Raw genomic sequence first — 13,057 nt, 5'->3', positions numbered from 1 at the left:
CTATTTTTAATACTTGAATATTTCACTGAGCTAGTAAGATGCGGTCCTAATTCTAAAATATGTCTGTGCAGAACATCTAAACAGATGAATGAATGAAAAGTGAGTTTATTCTAATGATTTTGATAAATACCTTCAGTTGATTATGAAGACTAAATCAGTTCAAAGAAATTTCAGAGAAATAATCCATATGCCACATGGCTAGGAATAGCCACACAACTTATACCAATTCTGAGAAAGAAAAGAAATTCTGTGCATTTTATGGTGTAAAATGACACTGCATTTCTAGTTTTCAAAATCTCAGGTAAATCAAAGTAGAAAGCTTGCTCCTAGCTAAATCAAGAGAAAGACTGATGGAGGAAAAATATGACCAGGGCAGAGCCATCTGTGATGATTTCAGGCTTGTGCCAAAAACACAATAAGAAATTAAGAGGTAAAGGAAAGACAATTTCAAAGGGATTTGAATCCTGAAGAAATATCTGTGTGTACAGATACAAAAAAAAAGATGCTCTCTTATAATAATGTTAGAAGCATGTAGATCCTAACTCTTAGAATCACTGTATTTTTTGTTTTTAATCCCCATCTTTTATTCTTATAGTTTCTTGTTTGGGGTATGCAGTCAAACAAACAAAATCTATGCCCCCAAGATTACTATATGCCTTTGCTGGGAGAAGGTTCTGGGTAACTCATTTTGTCCTGTTGTAATGTTTAATGGTGTTTCTTTTCCTTTAAAAAATGTTCTGGTTTGGATGATAAATTATATGCTCACACTAAGAATGAAAGAAACTTGAATAGTCCCATATAGCACAAAGTTATCTATGATGTCTAATTCATCTTCTGTCTCTAGGCACTTTAAGGTCTCAGTAATTGAAATATCTAGTTGTCAGTTATTACTGTGCATTTCTGTCTCACTTAGTATTAATTAAAGTAAAATTAGATTAAAATGCTTAAATATTTCTTCTGAGCTCTTATCTTGATTTATGTGATGCTTAATTGAAAAGAGCATTATGACCAATAAGAGAATACTTTCTAAGTGATGGTTACATTTATTGAATTAGTCGAGAAATAAGGTACTTTGGAAAGCCTTCAATATAGTGTTTTCCCATCCAACTGATGTACATGTTATTCCTACGTTCGGGTCAATTGTGTTCTTTTGATAAGATAAAAAAAATGCTACATATATAATTATTAAAAATTAATTTTACCAATTTGTACTTCTTAATTCCTTCACCTTTTAGCTGAGTGAGAAAGGTGAAGGGTTTAAGAAATACAAATTGGTAGTTACAAAATAGTCATGAGATGTAAAGTACAGGATAGGGAACATAGTCAATAATACAGTAATAACTATGTGTGGTGCCAGGTATATACTAGAAATATTGGGAGGATCACTCTGTAAAGTATTTTATTGTCTAACCACTATACTATACACCTACAACTAAAAATAAATAATATTGAATGTAAACTGTAGTTGAAAAATAAAATTTAAACAAAGGGAAAATAATAGGTTAATGGCATATGAACAGGCATTAACTAAGCTAATAGAAAGCTTTCTTTGATATGCTCTATAATGCTTTACTTGACATCAAATTGCATTTGAGACCAGCTAAGATCGTGCTGAGCTGATATCAAGCATCTATAACAGGAAATTTAGCTGAGAGACATTAGCAGAAATGAAGAGTGATTTAGTAGGTGAATAAGAGATTCTGAACACCTCTTAGGACAGTTTTGAAGCTATAATACAGGGAGAGAACTGGGTATCTGAAACTGTAGGTATTATAGGGCTTAAGAAATTAAATATGGGGCCAAGGGTAGCTTGGCCAATTCTTCAGAATTATATTCTTGCATAGGTTCTTTTTCTTGGGCCTCATCTGCAAGCATCATGGCTTTATTTCAAGGCCTCTGAAAGACGCCTGCCACCTGGAATCTGTCACATAGTCACATCGTATAGCACCAAAGACTATCCTTGTTTCTAGTCTGAATAAAAATGTTAAATGTTGCAGGAATAATTTTATAAAAAAATACAACACATTTTTCTCCTTGAAATTTTAGAAATTGCCTTCGTTTTTTTTTGGCAGAACAACTGCTTCTTGGACAATATGTATCTCTGTTTTGATTTGAGCAAATTTTCAGTCTAGTTCTTCATAACAGAGACCAATTTACATCAAAGAGAACTTCAAAACTGTTTATATGTTAGAAGGGGTTTTGGAAAGCACTATTTGTACTTACTTTTTAAATAAAATAATTTAGAGCTATTATAGCTTCTCCTTTCACATTGGTATTTTATGTCTATTTCTGAGAAGTACCTAATTACATTGTTTATCCCCAAATTTCTAAAATCTGCACACTTAATCCTGATATTTAATTATTTTACTGTTTTCAAGAGAAATGTGTGAATTTGGGCTGTCAAACAGTGCCAACATTTGTAAGAAAAATCAGTGGGCCAGCTCAGGCTAGAATTCGATAATCCCAGGTTTGCCGAATGTCACGGGCAGGAAGCAAGCTCATCTAGAACTTTAGTCTCACTCCATTTTGGAAGTGATGTGCCAAACATATAGACATATAAGGGTAGGTGCATTCAATTTTATGTTTTATCTCCTTTGTTATGTTTATTTGTAAGAAGATCAACCAAAACAACTGTGCACAACCTCTAAGAAAAGAAATGTATGGTTAACACAGTATGAAAGCAAGAGGGAATAATTTTGTCCCAAGTGCCTACTTCCGTACTCCCGCTCCAGTCAATATAGGAATGGACTTTGAGGATGGCCTGCATAGAAGGGGGGTGGGGCTTTTCTTCCCACTACGGATGAAGAATCTATTGCAGGGCAGGGTGGAGCTGCCAAATTTCTCCATGGTCTAAAGAGCCAGACCTGAAGTTCCAGATAAGCGTAGTAAGATCAGAGCCTTACTGTATTTGAAATTCAGTGGGAGAGCCCATAGTCTTGAACCCCTTTTAAGAAGATTCTGTTCCCCATGACTCCATATCTGTGTTTCTCTTTTGTCAGTTTAATTTGTTCATTAGATTCCACATATAAGTGAGATCATGTGATACTTGTCTTTCTCTGACTGGCTTATTTTGTACAGCATAATACTCTCCAGGTCCTTTCATGCTGTCTCAAAGGGCAAGAGATCCTTCTTGTTTACAGCTGCATAGTACTGCATTGTGTAAATGTACCACAGGTTTTTTTCCCCCACTCATCTGCTGCTGGGCATTTGGGCTGTTTCCAGATCTTAGCTATTCTATTTTGTTAATCCTCACTGGAGGGTATTTCTTCCATTGATTTTAGAGAGAGTGAAAGGGAAGGGGGAGGGGAAGAGAGGAGAGAGAGAGAGAGAACTATTGATGTGAAAGAGCCACATCAATCAGTTGCCTCCAGTACACACCCAACTGCAACAGGGAACTTGCAACCCAGGTAGGTGCCTTTGACCAGGAGCTGAAGGCTCCCAATCAAACCCGGGAGCCTTCAGTTCATGGTCCAACACTCTAACCACTGAGCAACGCTGGCCAGGGCCAGATCTTGGCTATTATAAATAGTGCTGTTATGAACATAGGGGTGCATATATTCTCTCTGGTTGGTGTTTCAGGATTCTTAGAGAAAAAATAGATCCAGAGACATGGAAGCATGGAACAAACTAACAAATCTCGGATAGAAGGAGGAGAGAGGTTAAGAAGAGATAAAACCAAAAGACTTACATGCATGCATGCATAACCCATGGACACAGACAGTAGTGCAGTGAAGGCCTGTGGCAGGGGGCGGGGGGCGGGGCAGGAATGGGGTGGAGGGGCTCAATCAGGGGGAATGGCAGACATCTGTAATACTTTCAACAATAAATATAAATTTAAATTTTTTATTGTAGAATGGATTTAATTTATAACCTCCTATTTCAAAAATACATGGAAAACATTTATTGTGAGGTTTCATTGCTTGCTGTGTAAGGAACAGAATATGAGCTGAAAAGCACCTTTGAAATGATGTCCAACCCTCTTATTTGTCAGAATGAGGACCTTATTAGAGAAGGTAAGTGAGTTGTCCATAATATACAGAAAACTAGTAGAGTAACCAGGACCGGAATCCAAGTGCCCTGCTCATATTAAAGTGCTTTTTCCATCATATCACAGATTTGAAATGTTCTGAGACTCACTAAAGCACCACTAAAAATGCAATTTTCATTTCTAGATTCATTGAATTACTCTTTGTCAAAACACCTTAGGAGTGTGTTTTTAAAGGCAACTCCACTTTTATTTTCTAATTTGCATAGATTTGTTTTTCTTTTTGAAGAAGATAGCATGCAGTCAAGATGTTTAACTCCACTCACAGAGATCCATACATTGTCATCCTGATGGATGGAAAAGGAAAGCACGCAGAAGAAAATGACTCCATCTCTTGAAGGTACACCGTCCTCTTTTCTTCTCGGATTAATGCTATCTGACATGAACATTGCAATTCACTGCATCCTTCAGAAAATGTAAAAGGACCGTTTTCCTGAAAATCAAACCATAGGTTTTAGAAATATAACTAAAATGAAAAGCAGCATGTAGCTGGGTCTTCTCGTTAGGCACATGGAAAATGTTTTTTATTTGGCAGCATTTATCCAGAGGCCCAAAGAGTTCACAAACAAGCATTTTGCTATTTGTATAACTGGTTCTTCCCCTTGTTCTTCCCTCACTTTATTATCTCCTTTCTACAGTCTACCTATTTTGCTATTCTACCCCATGCTCTCAAATGAAAACAGATAACTCATCACTTGCACCCCCCTTGCCATTCTTTCTATCTCCCGTTCCATTCAAGGTTTACTAAATCAGGAGAATGCTGCAGATACTGTGTATAAATTCTTCCAAGGAATATGATAAGTCCTCACATTATCTTTGTGCATAAGATGGACCAAAATGTGGGATTGATGTTAGGACAGTGACATTGATTCAGAGATGGTAAACAACAGTACACAAAGGGTCCCAATTAAATTAACAAATGTCAACTTAGAGAAATATTTCTACTGAAACACCCAGGAATCTGTCCTTAGTCCTGATCTGCTTTCTATATGTAGGGATGGCCTTACAGGCTATGACACTGTGAGGTCATATATTTCATATTCACCATCCCAATGTCTGGCAAAAATTAGGTAGCCAATAAATGTTTATTTAAGAAACAATGAACTAAAGGGGCATATTGATAATATGTGAACCAAATTCATAGGATCAAGAATCAAAAAAGCAATATCAACACATTATTGATGGCCTGTATAACAAAACAGATCTAAAGAATATTTGGGTACAGACATACTACAATTTGTCAAATATAACAGAGTAAGCTTGCTTTAGAATAGAAGATACCAGCCTTTATCCCTTTTCCCCCTCAAAATAAATTGGCATCCACAAAATAGCCCTAGCAGCTCTCAAGAATCCAAAGAATAACTTTAGCAACACAATGGAGCAAAACATGGAGAATAACCGCACAGAAAGAATCCCAGAGATCAGCTTAGTTGAGACCTTTGGGAATAGCCAGGAACAAAAAAGGTGGAGGTTGTCAGTATAAGCCATGCGGTGGGTGTTATTATGGTCTCCAGTGACCTGCTCTGTGGAGTACTCCAGTAGCCTTTGCCACTGAAGACCTCAACCCCTGTTGTCACAGAATTCCTGCAGCTTTCATAGTGGGGGACCCCATAGTGCTCCTCAGCCTGAATCCCAATAGATTGTTCTGTTGGGATTAGCTGATGGAGCTGCACAGATACTATCACAGTAAGTTTTTCTCAGAGAAATGACCACCACACTCCACCCAGCTAGTATCCTCACAGGTGAAGGTCTTTCCCTTTAAAACCAGTCCATATAATCTGGAAAAGGTGATTGCTCTATCTGATACACAGATATCAATGCAAGATTACAAAACAAAAAATCAAGGAAGCATGATACCACCAAAACAAAACTAAACAGTAATTTTTCATCAAGTAACCCCAAATAAATGGAGATCTATGGACTGGAAAAAAAGCAAGATAATTGTTTTTAGGAAGCTCAGTGAGCTAGAAAAAACACAGATAGCTCGATGAACTCAGGAAAACTATACACTAATAAAATTAAAAGTCCAACAGAGAGATATAAACAATTAAAAAGAACCAAACATAAATTATAAAGCTGAAGAATACAATGTTGAATAAAAATGCAATGGAGAGCACAAACATTAGGCTTGATCAAGCAGAAGAAAAATTCTGCTACTTTACTTCAGGAATGAAAGAGAGGTAAAGACTTTCCCAGGTAAGCAAAAGCTGAGAAACATCATTACCAACAGACATGCCTTACAAGAAATGCTCAAAGGAGTTCCTAAAAGCATGCGAATTAGTAACAAAAATATATAAAAGTATAAAACTCAATGGTAAAATAATTATATAGTAAAATACAGAGTAATCTAGTGCTGTAATATGGCGGTGTGTTAATCACTTAAGTCTAATATAAAGGTTAAACATATTAAAAATAACTACAGTTAGCCCTAGCCAGTTTGGCCCAGTGGATAGAGTATCAGGAGCGAGGTGGAAGGGTTTAATGGGGGGAATAAAAAGGGACATCTGTAATAGTTTCAACAATAAATATCATTTTTTTAAAAAGCGACTTTAGACAAACTGTCCAAAAAGTTTCTTAGAGACACCGTAGGAAAAGCACCTGCTATAAAATTGAACTATCCATTATTCATAATATCTAGCATATTTGAGAACTACCATTTTAAAATATAAAATTATATCGGAAATACCCTTTACATATGGTAGCTTCCTCTTATCCACAGTTTTGCTTTCTGTGGTTTTAGTTACCCGTGGTCAACCACGGTCTGAAATATTAAATGAAAACTTCCAGAGATAAACAATTCACAACTTTTAAATTAAATTCCATTCTCAGCAGAGTGGTGAAATCTCATGATGCTCTGCCCATCCTTGGACGTGAATCATCCCTTTGCCCAACATATCAGAGCTGTATATACTACTCACCCATTATGATTAGTCACTTAGTAGCCATCTCAGTTATCAGATTAACTCTCGCAGTATCACAGTGCTTGTGTTGAAGTGACCCTTATTTTACTTAACCCTTTGAGTGCCAACCATATCCTAGGAACTATGCTAAAATTGCCAAGGCATTTTTGCTGATTGTACAGAAGTTTAGGAAAAAAAATTATGAATCGCAAGTAAATGAAGTTACATATTCAAAAACTTAAGGAAACCTTTACTACATTTGTTTTCATCTTTGACATATATTGTTTGCTGATTGTATTATAAAATACTAGTAGAAAAAAATTTGAACAAAACATATAATGTTAAAATAAAGCGCTCCCGGCACTTTTGGCGAAAGACAGGAGGAGCGTGATCGCGCTCCCCGGCACTCTAGGGGTTAATAATGGCCCAAAGTACAAGTGTAGTGATGCGGACAATTTGGATATGCCAAAGAGAAGAGTAAAGAGCTTCTTTTAAGTAAAAAGGAGAAAGTTCTCAATTAATAAGGCACTCAATCATCTCACATCATCCCAAGAAGAAGGGTGGGAGAGTACAGAACAGTAAGATATTTTAGGAAAGACCACATTCACATAACTTTTATTGCAGTGCATTGTTATAATTGTTCTATTTTATTTTTAGTTGTTAATCTTTAACTGAACCTAATTTATAAGTTAAAATTTATCAAAAATATATATAAATAGAAAAAAATAGTATGTATATGGCTCAGTACTATCTGTGGTTTCAAGCATCCACTGGGGATCTTGGAATGTATCTCTCACAGATAAGGGGGACTACTGTATTGGATTTAAAATACCTAAAATACCAGAAAGATGGCAAAGAAAATATAGCATGCTTTGAATGCAAAAGTACTCAGAAAAGCATTGCCGTTTAGATTAAATAGCACATAATCTTAGACTACATTGGCAAGATCACAGCCAGACCATTGCACCTACTTTTGAATGCCCATTGAGAAAATGCAACATATTGACAGAAGAAAAACAGGATAATTGGAAGACATGAAATCATATTATTATTATTTTTTAATCCATACCCGAGGATATTTTTGCATTGATTTTAGAGAGAGTGGAAGAGAGAGGGAAAGACAGAGAGAAACATCAGTGTGAGGGAAACACCCTGAACAGGGCCCAGGCTGGGGAGAAGCCTGCAACCGAGGTACATGCCCTTGACTGGAATAGAACCCAGAGCCCTTTGGTCCACAGGCCGATGCTCTATCCACTAGGTAAAACTAGCTAGGGCAAAAATCATATTATTTTAAGAAGAGGTGAGGCAACTCCAGATAATTTAAGTGGAGGAACAAGAAGACTAATGTTGGACATGATATCTAACTTCAAATACATATGTGATGCAAAGGGTAAGGTTTTCTTCTTTTTATATAGCTGAATAGTATTTAATTGTGCAAATGTAGCACAGGTTTTTAGCTACTCATCTACTAGTCGACAATTGGGCTGCTTCCAAATCTTGGCTATTGTAAATAACGCTGCAATGAACATAAGGGTACATATAGTCTTTCTGATTAGTGTTCCGGGTTTCTTTGGATAAATTTCCAGAAGTTGAATTGCTGGGTCATAAGGCAGTCCTATTATGCTAAGTGAAATAAGCCAACCAGAGAAAGACAAATACCATATGATTTCACTCATATGTAGAATCTAATGAACAAAATGAATTAACAAGCAAAATAGAGACAGACTCATGAGAGCAGGCTGACAGCTGTCTGGGATGGGAGCTTGGGTGGGAGGGGGTTGAAGGGATTGAGGGGGAAAAAAGACCAAAAAAAAACTCATGGACACAGACAACAGTGTGATGATTGCCAGGGGAGGAGAGGGAGAAGGTGGAGGAGGGTATGGGGGGATAAATGGTGATGGGCAGAGGCTTGACTTGGCTTGGTGAACCCACAATACAATGTACAGGTGACATATTGTAGAACTATACACTTGAAACTTGTATGATTTTGTTAACCAGTGTCATCTCAATGAATTCAATAAAAAGAAAAAAATGCATATATGAAAATATTTATTACACTCATTCTAACGCCAGTGATCCAGTCTAGAATTAATAAAACTGATGGTACAAAGATGGGATGACAATATGAAAGATGATTTGGCCAGTTATAACTTTAGAAATTTGAAATGGATGCTTTGGAATTATCATTAAGATTGTTTATGCAGGTTTATCATTTACCACCTTAATGTTAAGATTTATGTCATTACGGTTATTATAAAGAAACTACAGTTTTAAAAAATTCCACTGAGGGCTGAGACTCTGAATTGTTTTCTTAGGTTTAACATTAATTTTTTTTTCTTTCCACCCATCCTGGCCCTATAACTCTGTTTCTTTCCTGATTAGTTATTTTTAATGAAGTACTGTGAACTGCAAGTTGGTATTTATTTGGAGACTGGACTCCTTGAGTTTTCCGCCATCCATAATTACCAACTGAAATATTTGTTATCAAGCAAATAATACAATATGCTACCCCTATTACTGTCAAATTCTCACAGGCTTTATTATTTTGTCTTAATGCAAAATGCAACAGCACCAGTAAATTAGAACTGTGGTTAAAAAAAGAGTGTATTGCCTGGCGTGTCTCAGTGGTTGAGCATCGACCTATGAACCGGGAGGTCATGGTTTGATTCCATGTCAGGGCACATGCCCGGGCTGTGGGCTTGATTCCCAGTATGGGGCGTGCAGGAGGCAACTGATCAATGATTCTCTCTCATCATTGATGTTTCTATCTCTCTCTCCCTCTCCCTTCCTCTCTGAAATCAATAAAAACATATTTTTTAAAAGGGGGTGCATTGCAGGGACCTTAACCTGATAGCTGCCAATCCTGAAGCAGAATAACTATAAAAAACAATCTGAAGCATAAAGTGTATGGTTTTGCTAACCATTTGTGCAAAAATCCCTACAACGTCTATGACATCTGAGAGTATCACTCTTTTTTAACACAAATGATCATTATTTTAATCATCAGGAGTTATTTAAAATGATAATTCTATTAATTATTTAATGAATATTCATTAGATATAATTTTTAAAAATTGTTTTTTAATGTTTAACTTTTAAAAATCAGCTCAATAGAGATTCACATCAGTTGTATGAAACATCACTTAAGTGAAGTGACCCTATGCCTAAAGATGTCAAATAAACTTGATTGTACTTGATCCTGGATTTCACTCTTCAACATTGCTTAATTTGGATTTATATAGTTTGCAATATTAGTTGAGTATAGGAAATCAACCTCATCCCACTTCCAATCCTAAATATTTATAGTCATTTCTAATTAATGTGATGGGGTGGGAGTTAGGAAGATAGGAATAACCTCATTCTCCACTATTGGCATCAAAATATCCCTGGAAATAAAGACATGAGAACTACATACCAAACGAATAAAATGTTTATTCTCCAGCTGAACTGTTCAAGAGGTGTTTTTGTCTATCCTCCACCATTTTATTCAGTGCTCATAGTTTTTTTCATTATTGTTGTCTTTCCAATATTTAACCACTTAATTAGCAGCAGATCTCACTATATTTGAGCATTACTTGATTTAGCTAATAATTACCACCCAGTAAAATTGCTCCTAAAGCAAATTTTTCTCAAACAAATTATCTTTTTTCATCAACCTTTATCAGAATGTAAGTAATGTGTTCCGAATTTTTTTTTCTGTTCCTGCCTCTAGGTGATTATAACACAAGAGGGGTACAGTTATTCCACTAACTCAGAACATCTGCCACCTGCCTTAAGCCATGACTCAATTCAGGCATGGGATGCAGGAAGCCCTGCTCTTTCCACCTTGCTTTAGTTTTAAATGCTTGCCTCATGCAGGCAACTTCTCATCCCCTACTGCCACAGCCTAGATTTGATGGCACATCCAAGACCAGGCTGCGGGAGATATGAGAAGCAGCTGGTCACATCCTGCTGCTTCTGTGGCAAGGTACAGACAACTGGAGTTCTCATTTTGTATATGTTCCTGGAAACTGTTTGTCTGCTTGCAAATTTCTGTTTATGTGAGGTTTCTGAAAGCATATATTAAATGTACGCTATACTTTTTGGTTATGGTGAATTTCTCATTGGTGATTCCTCACGTAATGGGGTACACCTGCACTGTTGAATCAAGACACAGGGAAGCTGCCTAGTGAAATTAACAGTTGGCATTTGGTGTTAGGACACATTGCTGCATTTGCAAACTCACTCAATAAATCCACAGACTTTTTATATTTGTGTGTGTGTGTGTGTGTGTGTGTGTGTGTGTGTGTGTGTGTGTGTATTATATTCCCAGCTAAGAAATGATCACCTCTCTTGATTGCTTCACACTCAGTGTTCAGGCAGCAGTGAATGAGCATTTGCAAAGACACTGTTATTGGAAGCCTCGTCTTTTAGCTAAGATGTACAATTGAAGTCCTGATCACTCTGCACTCACTAGTTGCCCAATGCCACTTTTTCAAGGATATGAACATTAATTAGCTCCAGTGTCCTAAACCAATTCCAAATTAGGTAATTACATTGTATATCCTGCAGTTTCTGCTGGGAAACATGTTCTTCATTTCCTGTCTTTAACTGATGGCCAGCTGTTAAATAGCTTCCAAGTTTTCCCCAGAGATGGTTACACATCAAAAATGATTCTTTTATTTGATGTTTTAAGAACATTCAAGATGAAAGGAGCTATGTAAATAGTATTATTATTGCTTATTATTATTGTCAGTGACAACTCTCTGCACAGCATCATTGCATTAGCAATTTGGAGGCAAATGACAATATTGTAAGATACATCTGGGGAATTCTTGTTAGAAAATTTTGTCATGGACTGAATGTCTGTGTCCCCCCAAAATTAATTTGTTGAAATCCTAGCCCCCAATGTGATAATATTAAAAGGTGTGGTTTTGGAAGATAATTAGGTCATAATGGTAGAGCCCTCATGAATGCGATTAGTATTTACCAAAAGGAACCCCAGGAGTTCTTGCCCCCTAGTTCTGCCATGTGAGTTGGCAGTCTGCAACCCAGAAGACACCACTCACAAGAACCAGACCATGTTGGCACCCTGATCTTGAACTTCTAGCCTCCAGAACTGTGAGAATTAAATTTCTGTTATTTATAAGCCATCCAAGTTACGGCATTTTGATATAGTAGCCAAAACTAAGGCAATTTTTTGTTTGCCTAAAAACATTATATTCGTATAGTACTTTCAAGTGCTTAATAAATGCATATATGTTAGCAGAAAAGAATTGTAAACCCATATTGATTTGAGATATGTGTGGGGGTGATTCTAGTGGATAAAATATTCACTAGCGATGAAAGGAAAAGGAAATGTGGGACTCTGTCTTGTGAACTAACTGCACATGCCCCCTCACTCATGAAAATAAACAGTTTTAGCACATGTCTCATATTAAATATTCGAGGAGCTCCCATCTCCCCAAAGTCCTAGTTCAGAAAGACACATTTAGTTAGAGACCAAGTTTTGTAACTACATAACAAAACTGATCTATTACAACAGAATTTTATAGTCACATACACAGTCTAAAAATTAAGAAACTATGTATAGTATTGTGCATTTATATATAATCTGAGTCTGTAAATATGAAAAGTGTGATTTATTTTGAGTGTAGAAGTCGTGCTGGTCATGTCAGCTGCCTTGATAGTTGTTGAAGTTGAGACAAATCCTATTAAGCAAGTTGCACATTAATGGAATCCATGTTAACTCTTTTTATGTTGCATTATCACAGTAAGCACATTAGATCCTCAGGGAGGGGGAGCAATTGAAAGGTGTTCAAGTCTAATCATCCATTCTCTGAATCTAGTAGTGAGACAGCACTGCAGGATGGGTTTGAGAGAAACACAGTTTCCCCCTGAGACAAATTCCTTTACGATTAACACTATAATTACAAACATCTTTGGCTTTTTTAATGACCCTTTATAGACTTAAAAATCCAAAAATAAAGGTGTGCCTTCCATGAAATGAGCACATTCATGATCCTTTAGGAAAGTGACCACATCTCATTCACCCTCATAGCCTCTGCTCATAGTACTAGTAAAGTAGTATACTTCAGCGGCTCAAATAAAAACTTGCTGAATATATATATATA

General features: G+C 36.5%; 1 pseudogene; it reads left to right on the top strand.

Annotated features, from left to right (window-relative positions):
• Nucleotides 1–3,992: 3,992 nt before the first annotated feature.
• Nucleotides 3,993–13,057, top strand: part of LOC102258329 — a 34,393-nt pseudogene continuing 25,328 nt past the window's right edge.

The sequence above is a fragment of the Myotis brandtii genome, unplaced genomic scaffold (assembly GCF_000412655.1).
Source record: "Myotis brandtii unplaced genomic scaffold, ASM41265v1 scaffold259, whole genome shotgun sequence".
Taxonomy (NCBI): Eukaryota; Metazoa; Chordata; class Mammalia; order Chiroptera; family Vespertilionidae; genus Myotis; species Myotis brandtii.
Note: the sequence above shows the minus strand (reverse complement) of the source record. Positions and strands in the feature narration are given on the sequence as shown.